Genomic DNA, 15,560 nt, shown 5'->3' with positions numbered 1-15,560 from the left:
CGGTCAGAGCTTGCAGCCATAAGGTGCTTCATACCATGAAGTTACAGAAGCGGGTGCAATTGGAAGCAAAGCGCATTTCATTTCTCTGCAGAACGAAGAGTTTAATAGCTAGTATGCATTCATAAGGTAATACAGTCATGAATGCACAGACTTTTCAATGCAGCGCTATATCACCAACTTGTTAACCATGCCGGGCAACACTAAAAACCGAGAGCATTATTTTAAACTATCTCAGCTTGAAGTTAACCACGACAGAAGCTTCAAGCCATCCTTGCAAATTCGGCGCACAAAGCAAGCCATGTGACCTTCTAGTTGGATGCCATGGTACGTCCAGCTTATAATCATGTGTCACACCGTTTTTGCTGCAATGGCTTAAAGTGTCAAAAGTGGTCCAGCTTAAAGAGATGCAATGTATAGACGTTTGTGAGTGGGGCCCTCACCTACCTAGTCTGCAGCTACATTGCGAAATAGGACGTTCCAACCGGGATTTTTGCTGCCTGTAACAACACGACCAGCTTGTGCCCAGCAATTGTTCGAGCTAAGTACATGTCCTCGACAGTGCCATTATTTGACAAGCATTTTTATGAATGTTAAACATGACTGACTTACAGAGAGACTCCACCTCAACGACTAATGACTTGGGATACCTAACTGAATACTGATATATCAACTAAATGCAAAACAATTACCTGGCAAGCATTAAATTTTTCAAGAGGCTGGGTCGACTCCGCATTGAGTTGAAGGAGTTGATGCGTAATAGGACAATACAAACAAAAATATGCCTTAGAATTCCTTTTGCACCCCAAAATGATGTGTTTTTGAAGGTAAGGTACACTATGTTCTTGAATCAGAATGTGCCTCAGCTGTACAAATGCATATGCAATAAGGGCACTTGCCAAGCCTATTCTACTCAGCTCTGTGCAGGTTAACCCTTTAACCACTCAACCCGAGCTGTACTCGTCATGGAAGGTTGTACCAATATCGCCGATAACGAGTCACACTCGGCTAGCCAGAATGATGGTTTCCTTTCACAACCAAACAGGGGACAGTTCGTCCATCGGCTTTAGTTTCAATTTTCAACACTGGAGGGCAGGAGAAGTCGCGCAAATATAGCGCGTTTTGGCCTTTGGTACGTATACCTAGCCTTGCAACAGTGATCAGAGATGGCAGCGCGCTTGAGTGATGCCGGTGACGGCCCTCGGAAACGGGCCCTCTCTTGCGGCAGTTCGAACAGTAGCGATGATGAAGACATCAAATTTGTCTCTGAAAGTGAGTCGGACATGACGATGACCACAGTGACGAAGAGGACGACGCGCTGGGTAGTGTTCGAGTGTGGCAATGCGTAAACGCTGAAAACACGCCAGCCGCGCCTTCGAGGTTTCCGTTTTGTGCAGTGCCTGGGATTCTGCGGCAACCCACTGACGAAAAAGACATTCCCGGCTGGTTCAAGATTTTTTTTTTTTTTGAGTGGGTGGGGAAGGGTGGGGGGAGGGGAGGAATTTTGCCAGTTTCATTGTGACAGCGACAAACTGCCATGCGGTCCCGCATTTCCCAGCGCGGGGTTCTTGATGGAAACCGGTGGACCGCGAAGAAATGATGGTGTTCCTTGCGTTAATAATTTTGCAAGGAATCATTACTTACGAAGCTTTGTTAGCGCTAGTACGGAGAAACGTCTGGCACTTGATCTTCCTTATGGTGCGTATTTTCAAATAATTACTGCGCATTTCAGCACGTGTTATTCTTACTCTTACATGCACATGGGAAAGCTTCCATAAAAATCAACATTTTTTTTTAAATTTTTGTGTTAATACATATCAGAAACCAATCAAGTAATGTAATTGCAAAATCAGAACCACTTAAGAAAACATATGTGCAAATAAAACAATTTGGGAAAGTTTGTACATTTTGTTCAAAAATAACTTGGCGGTTAAAGGGTTAAGCTAAGTTAGAGTATAGAAGTACACGCTCACTGACACCACGAGAAAGGCAGGGAGAAGTCTCCGTAGTTCCACCTCCAGCCCGTCTGCTACCTTCGATGACGTTTCAGCGCCTAATGAGACTGGAGTGAGCACATCTGTCCAAAGTGGGGTGAAAAGCACAAGCACGTGCTCGAGGATGCCCAGCCCTTCTCTTTTCGTCATCGGCTATACTACATATTTTTAGTAAGACATATTTTTAAGGGAGAAAAAGTATTGCAAATATGCAGTCAACCTTAAAGATAACAACAGTTGCCATTCACCATTTTCCAAATAAGTGCTCCCACCTATCGGAACATCTACACATGTGGTGCGTGAGTGGGTACAGGACTGAGAGGCTAGAAAACGAAGCGCTCACAAGGCCTGTCTGGCCCTTCCAACCATGCGAGTAAATACGTTGCCAATTCCCGATTTCTAGACAAAATGATTTATAATGAGCAAATCTTGTCTACGCCCGAGGTAGAACATTGAATTGTGATTCCCCCATATTGTGCGAACCATCCTTCAAACTGCGGTACCACCTGCAAATAAACTATGTTCTGCTGCGGCACGCGTCCATGCTGCCTGCTTCAGAGGAAAACCACTGCTCGTGTTGAAGACGCCCTCCCGCAATGTAAAGGCAACAATGTTTAATAAAATAAAATTGATAACATTCAATAGACACAGATAGGCTCAAAAAGTGTAGACACCATGATTGTTGTTGTTGGTTTTACTCTTGCATACAAACAAAAGTGACTTCCTCTTTCCTCCGATGTACAGTAAAACCTCCTTATCTTCGTCGCCCCTATTTCTTCTCGAATCGGTCACAGAGGACATAATCGCAGCCACTGAATTCTGCAAAATTAAAGGCTGCGAAAATTAAAGGTTCGCCAACATTAAGGGGTTTACTGTTCTTCCGTGTGTCACATGATGTTAACATTTCAGGGAGGCTGAAGGTATTGGTTTAAGAAAAAATTGACCTATGAAAAAAAATGCCCTTCTCCAGGTTAGGCACTCGAGGTTCTTTTGCACTACTTAAAAGGTGGCAAGTTTGTTTCGGCAGAGCTTTTGGTAAAACGGAGCCACAAAAGTAGCTATACTTGGCGTCAACTATTTTGTGCTGCATTATAAAGCTAGAGTAGATTCCACAGTGCTTCGGCGCAGCACTGTTTGTTGCAAGAGCACATGTGGTTTAGTGATGCATCCCATTTGCATGATCCAGAGAAACTAGTGCTGACAGTGTTAGAGCACTCCAAATAATAACAGCCGACTGTAGAAGCATTGAGAGATGCACACATGCGAACTGTGCATTTCTTAAAAGTGGATTCGAGCAAAGGTAAAAACAATATGTATACTTACGACGGCCATACTTGCCTTTCCGAAGCACGACCACTTTTCCATCGGTAGCACCATCCAGTAAGAAGCATCAGCAACACGCCCATGAGACGCCGCCGACTCCTGGATTGAGTGACGACCCGCCCGAGGTCTTGGAAGGAGATCCGGCACACTGCTTTAGGCCAGATGTTGTATCTGGTGGGGCAAGGACTAAAAGTAAAAATTAACAAATTTATCTGAAGCGCTACATTCCTATAGAATAGCAGTATTTTTCTTTTAGGTCAGTGATGCGTTTTAATTAAACACAAATGGTTGGTTTATATGATGAACCAGTAGCCCCTATTTTGCTTAAGTGTAACGCAGTGTCAAACGTTACGTCCGACGTAACCCGAAAATTAGTTACGCCCAACGTAACTTTCAAGCATTCGAGTTACGTCCGACGTAACCCAAAATAAAAATTAAGGTTACCGTATTTACTCGAAAATAGGTCGAACCCTATTTGTTGGACCCACCGAAAATAAAAAAAAAAAATAATTCAAATATAGATCGACCTTTTTTTTTATTTTTAAGAACAGGGGAAATTTTGGGCAAAAGAAACAAACCTTTATTTACATCACTCTCAGCTAAATCACGGGGCGATGCCAAAAACTTAATCACCGTCAGAACTTCTGGACATGTCATCGTCGTCCGAAGCTTCGTCAGCTTGGTAGACATCCTCGCAAATTCGCAACAATTGAGGAGTTTCAGCGAATATAGGGGGCGCTCCGATCGATCCAACATGGCGGACAAGAGGGGGATAGATTTGCGACGCCCGTAGACCGGTAGCGTATAAATTAAACAAAGCGTGTTGTTCTCTGTTGTCGTGTGCGAGACGATCATCGTTTCAACCAAGACCTACCATGATGCTACAGATGAAGTGTTCAAGCCAATCGAAGGCAAGAAATCTGGCCATGGTCAAGATATGTGTGCAAGTGTTCGACGTGAGCTCTCACGCTGGTGCAGCTGTCATCAAGTTGAACCGAATGTACGCGGGTCCAAAGAAAGGTACATATCAACAATGTTCGCGCGTTGAAACTATGACGCATACTTTTTTTAAGACTAAACTTATCGGTCTGCGGCTACAAACATTTTCGTTGACGTTGCTTAGATGATGTAACCATTCATTCCTCGCATTAAAAGGTGTTGCGAACTCTTGGGTTGTTCTAGTTAATTGTGCTAAAAAGCGGTTGGATGGAAAGTATGACAACTACAGCATACAAGGGACAATTGAGTTTTTTATACTGCGTTCTATGTATCGAAACATCGGTATCCTTGGTGTTATATTGCGACCAGCTGGTCGCCGATCGTCCTGTTTTTACGCATAATGTAAACAAGCCCCGGAAGCGCCAATCTCATTTCGATGTGCTTGTGCACCCCTACAAGCCTCGTTTTGGCTCTTGTGGAAAACTTTATTGTAATAGCAATAGTCTCATCGGTCATTCGAGTTGTATGTGCCGCGGTGATATCTGCTGAAAAACAAGTCTGTATTAAATGCAAGAACGAAGGTAAAGCTTTTTTAACTGTTTTTTTTTTACAGAACAGGGCAGAGCTTCTAAAACAAGAGCAAACTAAGCTGATATTTGAGTGTACTCAAGAATGAATGCCAAAGGTGCTTAAGCTAAGTGGTAGATGTACGCAGTTGATTTTCTGTTTGCCTCTGCATTGTAAATTGGAAGATATGTATCAGCAGAAGACGCATGTCCTTTTGAAAATGTCTTTTATTCGGGCAAAAATCGATTTTCATACACAACCGAAGAGTTCGCAACACCATTTAATGCGAGGCCTGAACGGTTACATCATCTAAGCAACGTCAACGAAAATGTTTGGAGCCGCAGACCGATAAATTTAGGTTTAGATAAGTATGCGTTATAGTTTCAGCCTCAAACACGCAACATTGTTGATATGTACCTTTCTTGATAACTGCACCAACGTGAGAGAGCCCACGTCGTCGAACACTTGCACACATATCTTGACTATGGTATGGCAAGATTTCTTGCTTGAAGTGAAGATCATCCTGCTACGACTAGCTATGACCACCCACCCCAGAGATGCAGGCGTCGAAGGGGCGCAACGCAGTCAGTCGCCGTCACCCGACGCTGCTCGTTTGGCATTCACGGCTTTCTGCCCAGGTGCTTTGTCTGTACTTGGCACCGAGTGTTATTTTCTGTGCTTGTGTGTGCTCAGTGGCTAGATAAGGGCCTCAAGAGCAGTTCTTCAGGCTCAATAGCGTTCGCCGAAGAACTTCTGAAGAAAATGCCACCCAGGAAAAAAAGCACGAAGACGCAACGCACCAGCTTGGCGGACTATGCACTGGGCACTAAAATCGGGCCCTGCGGATTATACACTAAATGCGAACTATCTAAATAAAACAAAAACATTTTTAGGCTCAAATTGGCTTCTGCAGACTATGCGCCTGGACACTGGTGCCTGTTATTATGCATTGTATATTCACTGCTGTCTGTTGTGGCATGAGACTGCCTTCCTGTAATGATGCAGAGATATCCACTGAACCTTGAAATAAATATATTTAAGCACATCTACATGCAATGTCCCTTGAAGCCAGATGGTCAGGGAAATGGTGTGCCATTACCTAATTTGCCAACAGCACACCAATGGTCACGATCAAAACTCACAGAGTCAATGGATTTGACTCACCAAGTCAAAAATCTTGAGTCTGTAGCCTATAGCACATCCATTCTGGATCTGCAAAGCTTATGCTGTAGACATTCATCATCATATGGGCACGTTTCTTATCAATCTTAAACGTAAAACGCTAGTTATGCAACGAAATTCCCATATCACCACATTTTTAGCAAATTGAATGGTCCCACCTGTCATACCTTGGAAGTAAACCAATTCACAATACCATCAGTGGCATACATCGTGCCAAGCATTAGTGCCGCACACTCTAAAAAAAGGGGGGTGTAGGCGTTACACCCCTTGTCACATATACGACACCCCAAAACTTCAGCTGGATGTACAGCACACTGAGGTAATACCGACGCTACCAAATTTCACAAGCGGCTTGATAACCGAGTAGTTCAAGTCATTAAAATAGTAATGTAGGTGTGACTGACTGCAAAAAAAAGTTATCGGGGTTTTCTAGGCTCAACTGCAAAACCTGTGCGTTTTTTTTCTGTGGACTTTGATACGTACTTTAGCTGTTTAACATGTTATCTCGCACCGTCATCAACCCTCCCGCAAAAGTTGGGGCCGTCTGTTCGACCTCAGCGCGCTGTACATCCAACTGAAATTTTGGGGTGTCGTATATGTGACAAGGGGTGTAACGTCTACACCCCCTTTTTTTAGAGTGCATGTGGCACAAAAATGTCCTAACTAGGGAAGCAAACTTAATCGATCGTGTTGACTAAAGGACTTAAGTACGGGATAAATGGTCAATCAGAAGGTCACTCGAAAGGGAAGTTTTCTCGCTGAACGAATGACTTTTTATTGGGCGTTCCGCAATATAATGCCGAAGACATTCACTCCGTGATCGGTACAGAAGCATTTGCTTAGCAGTCGGTCGTGCGTGCTAAAAACAACAAAAACAAAGGTGGATTAGAAACGCGATAGATTCACCTTTGCACGGAGTACTTACACTCAAAATCGTGTCAACATAAAGCGACTATGGCAAACCTTGCTAGCAGCAATCTTAAAATTTATCCATGTAGTCGTCGCACCCGTGCACCAACCGAAAGCGTTGCTGCAAGCCCTTCCGCCGTCAACTTTGAGTCGCTGTTGAGTCTGAAGAACTGCTGTATGAGGTTCATATCCAGCCACTGAGCACATACACAAGCACAGGAAATAATACTCGGTTCCAAGTACAAGCGAAGAACCCGGGGCGGAAAGCCCTGAATGCCAAACGACCTGCGTCGGGCGATAGTGACTGACTGCATAGTACACAGGTTGCGCTCCTTCGACGCCTGCATCGCTGCGGCGGGTGGTCGTAGGTAGGCGTAGCAGATCGTGTCACCTCTGTTGCTCGTACCGAAACACTAGAGGCGCGTAATATTCTTGCTGCCGAAGTTTATAAGCCTACGTTCGCGGCCAACGCATGTACACAAAGCCAGTGCCCAGCAAACCTATCCCCCTCATTCTCTTTCGGTGACCGGCCGCCAGGGCGGTGACACCGTCGCTGAAACTCCTCAATACTTCACTGACACCGTTGTAAAATGACGACGACAAGAAACGAAACAAGGTGCGAAGCGACGAAAGACAAACTACAAAGACGCAAGCAAAGCCGCCGCGTCGCCATGAGCAACACGCGAGACGAGCGTTGGCCGAGCCGCCTCAAGCAACAAACAAAAGTAACCTTCGTTTTTTTTTTTTTTTTTTGTGCGTGTTTGCGAGGATGGAGGGCAAAGTGCATGGCGCATCGCGTTCCTCTCCGTCCCCGTTGCCCAGCAAGGGGAACGCTAGTGGCTAGAGGCGCGATGGCGAAACCAGGCGCCCGAGAGATGCCCGCGATAGCGGCACCGGCCACCGCGGGCGGCTCATTTCGGTTGTTTTCGTGCACCAAAAGCTTTTTGAAACAAGAAGCGGCGCGGCTCTACGGCAACGCTGGCTCGGTGACTCGATAGCTTCATGTCTCCGGTAGGGTCGCAAAATTTGGTCGCGAATGTAGGTCGAAATTCTTTGGTCACGATTTCCGAAAAAGAAAAAAAGGTCGACTTATATTCGAATAAACACGGTAGTCAGCCGTGCGACGAGACACACATTATGAAAGCGATTGGTGCGAGCGACCAAGGCGATCAGCGACGTTTTCTAGAAGCCCAAGAACCGAGCGGCGCAAGCAGCGAGAGAGAAATCTTCGCCGCTCGGCGCCGGCACTCGTAGGTTCTCGCCGTCGCTCGTGTCGTTGATCGCTATATTGCTTGCATGCCGTTCAGAAAGGCGCTCTAAGTGCTTACCATTGCACTGGGACCAGCCTCGCATCCAACCGTAACCAGTCTTGACTTTTTTTAAAGCCGCCCTGGTAGAAGTTAACATCGAGTACATACATCGTTTTCAAGCATGGCTCCTCTCATGGCTCGATTTACATTTTCGGTAAATGACAAACCGCAATGAAGCACAATTATTCTAGTTCAAAATTGTCACGAAAACTTGGCACGCATGCTTACACTGTAGCGCACCTAACGTAATTTAAAAGTAGAACGAAAACGGGACCAGATTCGCTTACCGCTTCACGGAGACAGGCGCCTTCGGATCCTAGGCCTCACGGCCGAACTTGGAAGTCGCCTGCGGTCCGGCGATCAGACAAGCCGGCCTGACCCAGGCTGACCACGCCTGGTTGAGCTATGAGAGGCGCCGTCGAGTTGAGAGCCAGAGACGCAGTAGAAACGGATCGTAAAACATCTGTCCCGTAAAACGCAGAACGAGCCAGCGACGCCAAAACCGCTAAGTCGCCATCTGCGCGACGACCGGAAGCGTGGAAGCCGGGAAGTTAGAAAAGGCGCGGCAGCGGAAGCCACTGGGCGGAAGCTTTACGTTTCAGTTTCGCTTTTCTCCGACGCCGGCTACGTCTGCGGGCTGGTGGGTTTGCGGCTGGTTGCGACGACGCGAGGGGCCACGAAAAGACGCCGAGTTGGCCGAGCACGAGTCACGGCCCACGATACGAGCAACGGGCCGTTTGCCGCTGTCGACAGGCGATGCGGTATCCGCGGCTTGGTGTCACGATCGGTTTGTTGCCGTGCACGTTGACTGAAAGCTCGAAGTTATGCAGTTCCGTTCCGGCACCAGCCGCACCACGTTTTCCGGTGCATCGCACGTGGAGGCCTTTCGACGCATTCAGTGAACGTAAAGATCGTGCCCGCTGTCTTCGGTGCTGTGGAAGAAGTTGGGAGACGGAAGAAGCATCAAAACCAAGGCGTGTAGGACTCCAGGGCGGGCCGCCGGTTCACTCTGAATGAGAGGCGACGTGTGTGTGCACGCTTTGAGGAAGCCTCCGCGTTTCGCTGCGCCAGACCTCGCCGATCGCGACCGGACCAACCGGACCCCGAGTCCGAGAGTCTCTTGCACAGCCAGGAACGGCACCGAGGTAGGAGCTGCTCGTTCTGCGCTACCATGCAGTGCTCTACAGTGTTTGGAGCTCTCGGTGTCATTAGTGCTTGCACTGAAGCCTTTGTGACCCCTTCAAACGCGCAAGTCGTACTTCGCAAAGGTTTGGACAGGGCCGCCCTCACCGAGCAGCTCCGCTACATTCCGCTTACTTATGATCGCAATAGAAGCTTGCGTTTGTTCTCGGAAAACAAAATTGCGGGACCGCTCTCCGCGCCGCCGACGAGGTTGGCCGCCGCCATGTTCTCAGCTGTTCACTCGCTCCCGCAGCGAGCGCCTTGAGATTATCCTCCCCGTTCCAAAATGCGATGCGCTTTGCGCATTATGCCGTTTACATGACCGCATATTGAATGCGGCAACTGGATTCAATGCGACTACGTCGCATTCATGTAAACGCGGCTTATGTTCTTTTTCGACATGCATGGTGTATGTAACGATACCGGTGGTGAACGATGGACATTTTTGTTGGAAGAGGTCGGTCGTCTTTCTGCATGTATGATTTGGTTATACCGGTGGTCCTGTGGTATAAGCGTTTTTTGGAAAGATGGCGGTCGCCTACGGTCATCGGACGCAAAATCATACCAGCCACACCGAATCATATCAGCAAGCAAACTGGCTGCCAGTATAGACAGACCCGGAGCCATAGCGGTGCCGTAATCTCCAGTTATGCAGAACGCCAAACCAAACTAGCTGCATTATTAATAACAAGAAATTATGTTGGTGTCATACCAGAACTGTACAAGCAGCAGGTTTGTTTCTTGTACGTTTTTCCAATAGGGTAAAAACTTTTACAATTACATTTACAATTACCCAAGACGAAATCGCAAGTAATTACGGTTACAACTACTCTTTCATAAAAGTAAGTGACCATTACATTAAAAAATAATTCGTTACTTTCGCGGCGTTCCCTTAACATTACGTCATGGGGCATACAAGGGTAGCATGTCAATATGCAGTTCAAAACGTACGAGGGGCGCTCATAAAGTTCGTCATATCGGCACAAAAAAAAAAAACGAAAAATGGGGAAACAAATTAGGCATCAACACGACTTCGCGTGCCTCTAGTTCCGCCAGTGTAAACATTACCTAAAAAGCGCAAAAAAAAATACAAAAAAAGTGAAAGCCGCTTACAACTCCCTGCAACGCTGAATTAGGGGGGGGGGTCACGTGACGATGACAATGCCGATGATGTCTTCAGTGACGATGACAATGCGGATACCGATGACGTCATTAATGTCACCAGTGATGATGACGATGACAATGCGGATGTACATCATTGATGGTGACGATGCGGATGCCGGTGACGACATCAGTGACGTCACTGATGACGTCATCAGTGATGACGATGCGGATGTCGGTGACGTCACTGATGACGTCATCAGTGTTGATGACAATGACAACGCGGATGCCGTTGACGTCATCAGTGATAACGATGATGCGGATGCCGGTGACGTCATCAGTAATGATGACGTCATGGGGGGGTCACGTGACCTCGGCGGGGGGTCACCTGACTTCTAGGGGTCACGTGACCTCGGGGAGATTCAAGTGACCTCCGGGGGTCACGTGACCTCGGGAGGGGTCACGTGACCTTGGTTACGCCGACGCCGCTCAAGCCGGAAACGGGCGCCTAAGAGCTGTGCTCTAAAACACCAGGACGAGGAAGTAGACAGACAAGAGCGCGTTCGCAACTGTTTCTTATTTGTGAACACCTAATCTCTCTAAGTTTAGAACTAACACATAATCTCTCCTAAGTTCAGTGTAACCCCCGCAACAAGAAGGAATACTCATTCACCGCCAAGGAAAGAGACGTATCGCTTACGCATTTTTCGCCCTTCGCCTGAATTTTGAAGGCCTGCAGCACCCTAGAAACCCTATCCGGGTATCTAGCCAGAAACCTGGTGTCGCCAAATGACGGGGCACATGGGTAACGACTACAATGAGTGGCAAGATGTCCCCATGGAATGGCGTTCGTTGGCGCAGCGTGTTCACGAGCAGGATCATGGAAGCACCTTCCCGTCTGCAGCATGGTGTTGGAATTTCGTAGACAGCACTCCGTGTATTTTATGCGGTGCCTGGTATCACAGAGATTGCGTGTTGCGAGTGTGCTCTTTTCTGTCCACTACCTCGTCCTTGAGTTTTTTTGGCGCCTTTTTGGTGATCATGAACCAACCGGCCCAAAATACAGTGTAAACATTGCGTGCTATAGTACCGCGAGAATGCCGCTAGGGCGTCGGAACAAAAATGGCACCCCACGTCGGGAAAGTCGAGGCACGTGCAGTGATCCATTTTCTCTATTTGCCAATGAGATTCATTCCGAACTGGTGGCGGTGTTCGTGAACGCCCAGTTTATGACATTCTGGTAAAATGGCGCAGACGCTTCCAGTGTGGCCAATCAAGCTTGGACGACAAAGAACGGAGCGGCCGACGAGGGCCAAGTGATTGCTGAAGTGAAGCGTTCCTGACGACTCAAAATGATTTCCATAACAAAGACCTCAGGCAGGTTGTCCATTGCCGGCAAGAGTGTGTGACTTTAAGTGGAAAATATGTAAAGACTATACTCCTACCCCAAGTTTCAAGGCTGAATCCCTTTTCCTTCATGATAATAACAGAAACGTTATGAATGCCCTTCGTAGATAACGAGCGCTGTGGGGTAGAAAGGGTTTGATTGTTAACCAGAAGTTGTTGGAGTATGTTCACACCCATAGAGTTATTACAATAAACGCTAGAGGCTCGACTGGCGCTAGTGCCTACGGGACTTCCGAAGGCAAATTGAAGCAGACAGCATGCAGTCTACTTTTGCAGTCTTCCTGTGTATTCCTATGAAAAACGTATGTGATATTTTTCTCGTCGCCAGGGAATCATAGAAATTAGCGACGTTTCTTTACTCGTAACGGGTACTATGTAGCTTTATTCACATTATAAAAGTGTAATTTATTCAGTTACTGTTTTTTTATTACTGAGTGATGTTTACGTTCTCAAAAATTGAGGCCCTGGTCTCTGGTGTACAGTATGATATGTCAATACAAGGTATCAATTTAAGCAAAAAGAACAATTAAAAAGTGATTGGGGATTATTCAAGCTTTAATAGCATTCAAATTACGGAAACGAAACTAAAAGTGACTGTGGCCGGATCAATGGGGCCCCAAACTGGAAATATACAGAAATGTTGAACAAATAAATATGTCAACACTTCGTTACAATCGCCACTGCTCTGCGAAAGAAAAGCACGTCGGAATTTATGTCTTGTTATTTCTGGTGCTAAAGGGCTAAGAGACAGTCAATACACGTCCAAGACGAGACCGACTGGATAATGATCAAGAGACAGTCAACACACGTCCAAGACGAGACCGACTGGATTGGGTGAAAAGTCTGAAAGCAACGAAAAAATTGTGGAAGTGGAACAGGTCCAGCGAAAGCTGAGGTAAGTTATAGACTAGGTGGCATATGTATATTTGCTACCGTCGGTGTCGTGCTAAGCTACACTGAAAGTTTACTCCCCATACCTTCGTCTTGCATGCCACATGAGTGAAACGAATGGTGTTTTACCAAGCTTCTCTGGGTACTCAGCATACATGCCGTTCACGCTCGTTTTCCAGTGATCGATGTATAGATGCTTTACACACGTGCCAATTACAGCCGCCATTGCTGACCTTCTCTTGTCTTGCCGAGATACCGAGCCGCTGAAAAGGGCATTGCCGAGCCTCCACAGAGGCCAATGCTGGGGCGAAGGATACAATAAAATCTAACATGAGAAAAAGCCATTCCTGCTATGGTAATGATCAAGTGAAATAAAGATAATAAGAGGGAACAAAAACTGAAGGTCGGTTATGGCGGCGCCCATGCATAGCTGCTGCAAAACGTCTCGCTCTCTTTCTCTTCTTACGGCCTTTGCAATCGCCCGGGAGTCAATGGCATTTTTTCTCCGTATGCAGTCCACTTGCTTGCCACCAGGGGCGCAACCACCTCACCCCACTTCACCCCACTCGGAGTCCCTTCGAGCTGCTTCGCGCTGGTGTTCGAGCTTCGTTGGTTGTTGTTTTGGCAACGGTTTCTCAGAATACTTCTGATTAACCATGCAAATACGGTCACGGACATAAACGAAAAATCAGCTGGGTATGTGCACAAGCCCTCGAGGAAGCACTTTAGGCTGTATTATGCACTGTGCGAAAATTGTACAGACTACTACACCCTCGTCCAGAGCATGCTGACCGACTTCATGTGCGGCCTATGAAATGATGATGGAGACCACGGCAATAGATAGATTGGGCCTGCTTACATTTCACGAGAGTGTACGAATTAATTATCATTTAAAGTTCCTCCATGTAGACGGGGTGTGTCTCCTCCTGTTCTTGAGTTGCAACAGATGTCCTGGAGGTAAAGACGAGTATAGTCTTTCCGCAATTGCATTCGCTGTCTCTACTTACTACTTTTTACTCCCGAATATCTCGGAGATGTGCGTCGAATATTCACCGTTTTCGGCTCATCAGAAGCGCATTAGATAGTGACTGAGGGTCTAAACGTAAGGATCAGGTGTCAAAGGTTATAAAAATCTCGGCCGCAAGTTGCGACAGCATTGAGATACACTGTCAGACGCGCTTTGTGCAAACGACAAAGGGTAGGGTAGTCCAGGGGTGAGGTGACAGCGCCCCCCGCGAATTGCGGCGGGAGGTGGCGATTGCCTCAATTGCAAAGGCCGTAAGAAGAGAAAGAGAGCGCGCGCTTCCAGTCCGGCCGTGATGTAGCATGCATACATTTGCAGAATGATTGGCACACAACACCGTTGGTGATTTCGACACTCTTTTATGGCTCTCAGCAACGGAAAGACGGTATAATGATATAATTACTGAACACACAAAGAAGTTTCAAAGCGAACAGGTGTTGTCTGAAATTGTATCCACACAAACATATACACTGCAAATATCCATGTATGCACATACACTCCTAAGGCAAGAATAGCAGTAACGAAAGCTAAACCAACACCGAGAGCTAAGAGTATCATGCTTTGCACTGGTGCTACTAGTTTTGACACCCAAACATCTGGAACTTTATTATCATAAATTAATCTGTTGGTTTGCTCACAAACAGTGTGCAGCTAAACTATGGTGCCTGGATCGGGTCTTTGACTGGTGTGTTTAGCGTCCTATCCCACCCATACATCTAAAGTGGTCCCGATGTGGCAACAAATGACGCGAGTGTCATGCTGTTGCCTGTCGCGATCCTGGCGGTTGGCCGTAGAAATGCTGGCGAAAAGCTCGAGCGAACGTGAGTGTCGCTGTCGTCACGGCGTCCCTTTAGGCGTCCCAACTCCGGCTCCTTTAGCTTCCGTGAACTGTCACAGTGGAAAGCGACCTGCAGCAGAACAGGCATCTGCTACATACACCACAGCTGGTGGGACGCCGCCAGGGTCGCAACTGGCGACAGCATGACACTTCTATGACGTCATCAGGCGGAAATCGAGGGACCACTTTTTTGGACGCGGTAAACACACCAGTCGGAGACGCACTCCAGGCACCATAGCTAAACTATGTGGCCATCACCTAACAACTGTTGCAATGGAGGTGCATAAGAGGTATTCACTGGACTTCACTGGGAGCTCATTGGTGTGCCTTGTTTACAGTTGCTTACGGGCTCAAAACAACCCCCCCCCTCACCCCACCCCATCACTCCCTTCTCCCTTGGAGTCTGCCGAGGGCGACTGTCCTGAAGGTGTGGAACGCATACTCCTAATCACTACGGAGACTTGCTGTTTGTGTAAGCTCAGCAGTGACAACCACTACTATGGCCATTAATACGGGCTCAATCCCCACCCCATGCCCGTTTAGTCCTAGATGATCATTGTACCGGCACAAGTCTGTGTTACATAACAGCGTGACGCACGTTAAGGACCCCAGGCTAGCGGTTGTACTGCATCGGCTAAATTGCTCATCTACAGTGTATACAGACATGTCGCATCACTTAAATTGACCAACATTGCATTATCTGAATATTCACACACAACAACAAAAAACCAAAAACTGAAAGACCAGCTTGGATACAAAAACAACTTTTTCAGAGCGAACTGACATACATAGGGCAAAAAGGTCAGCAGACTGTCCTTACGAGACACTCACAGGTAAAAGATAACATGCCGAAACTGGAAGGAATACGAACAGACACTACATTTGGGGATGACTGC

Source organism: Ixodes scapularis, unplaced genomic scaffold (genome assembly GCF_016920785.2).
Source record: "Ixodes scapularis isolate PalLabHiFi unplaced genomic scaffold, ASM1692078v2 PGA_scaffold10__122_contigs__length_95168666, whole genome shotgun sequence".
NCBI lineage: Eukaryota > Metazoa > Arthropoda > Arachnida > Ixodida > Ixodidae > Ixodes > Ixodes scapularis.
This window is presented reverse-complemented; position numbering follows the sequence as displayed.